The sequence below is a fragment of the Anopheles ziemanni genome (assembly GCF_943734765.1).
Source record: "Anopheles ziemanni chromosome X unlocalized genomic scaffold, idAnoZiCoDA_A2_x.2 X_unloc_49, whole genome shotgun sequence".
NCBI lineage: Eukaryota > Metazoa > Arthropoda > Insecta > Diptera > Culicidae > Anopheles > Anopheles ziemanni.
The window spans coordinates 82,501-83,684 of record NW_026689817.1 but is presented as its reverse complement, the minus strand read 5'-3'; the positions used below and the strand labels follow the sequence as shown (position 1 = coordinate 83,684).

General features: G+C 50.5%; 1 non-coding gene across 1 annotated transcript; it reads left to right on the top strand.

Moving 5' to 3' along the window:
- The first annotated feature begins 589 nt into the window (after positions 1-589).
- LOC131292346 (5.8S ribosomal RNA) lies at positions 590-744 on the top strand. The gene has a single exon (XR_009190011.1). It is a non-coding gene; the product is annotated as a 5.8S ribosomal RNA (ribosomal RNA).
- Positions 745-1,184: the final 440 nt, after the last annotated feature.

Genomic DNA, 1,184 nt, shown 5'->3' with positions numbered 1-1,184 from the left:
GTGTGTTCCTCCCCTGGTCCACGCTGCTTCGGCAGTCCTGGGTAAGATAGTTAGTTCTAGCTTGCCCTATGTGGAAGAGGACACGTAGACTTACTGTGGTGTGAAGTATAAGTTCAGTTCTCCCCTGGTCCACGCCGCTTCGGCCGTCCTGGGTAAAATGGATTCATCCAGCTTGCCCTATGTGGAATGAGGACACTTTATGCTTCGTCTCTAAGCGGCGGCTTGCTCCTCCCTACGGGGAACGGGTATACGCGCACAGCGGCGGCTTACGTTATGGCAGTCATGGATGCCTTACGTTTCCATGAAAAGTGTGTTCCTCCCCTGGTCCACGCTGCTTCGGCAGTCCTGGGTAAGATAGTTAGTTCTAGCTTGCCCTATGTGGAAGAGGACACGTAGACTTACTGTGGTGTGAAGTATAAGGTTCAGTTCTCCCCTGGTCCACGCCGCTTCGGCCGTCCTGGGTAAAATGGATTCATCCAGCTTGCCCTATGTGGAATGAGGACACTTTATGCTTCGTCTCTAAGCGGCGGCTTGCTCCTCCCTACGGGGAACGGGTATACGCGCACAGCGGCGGCTTACGCAAGTTAGTCACCCTCGGCAGTGGATCACTCGGCTCATGGATCGATGAAGACCGCAGCTAACTGCGCGTCATAATGTGAACTGCAGGACACATGAACATTGATAAGTTGAACGCATATTGCACGTCGTGGGAACCTACCATGATGTACAGATGACTGAGCGCTTATATTTGAGAAATGTATCGCATACATTTAACTACGCCGTGACACCCGTCACGAGACGTGCACCATGATGTTAACTAGGGTCGCGACGACCCGCTAGCATTAAAGAACCCGTGGTTTACAATATACTGGCATTGGAATTCGAAGTATTTAGAGCGTCCGTGTTCCCGCGTGAGGCGGAAGTACGAGGAGAAGGCGTGCTTGTGGTGTCTGTGGTGGTGTTTACTGATGTCTAGCTTCAGCTTATTTATTTATTTAAATAGAAGCGAAGATGTCAAAGTAGCGTCGAAGCAGCAGCGGTAGCACAAATGATTCAAGTATGGAAGTTGACCAAAGGAACACAAACAAACTAGCGTATGGGCAATGGAAGGTATCAGTGAGTTAAACCACACGCGGGCTAACAGCCCGTTAACCGAGTCCAACGGTACATATTGGACATTGAAA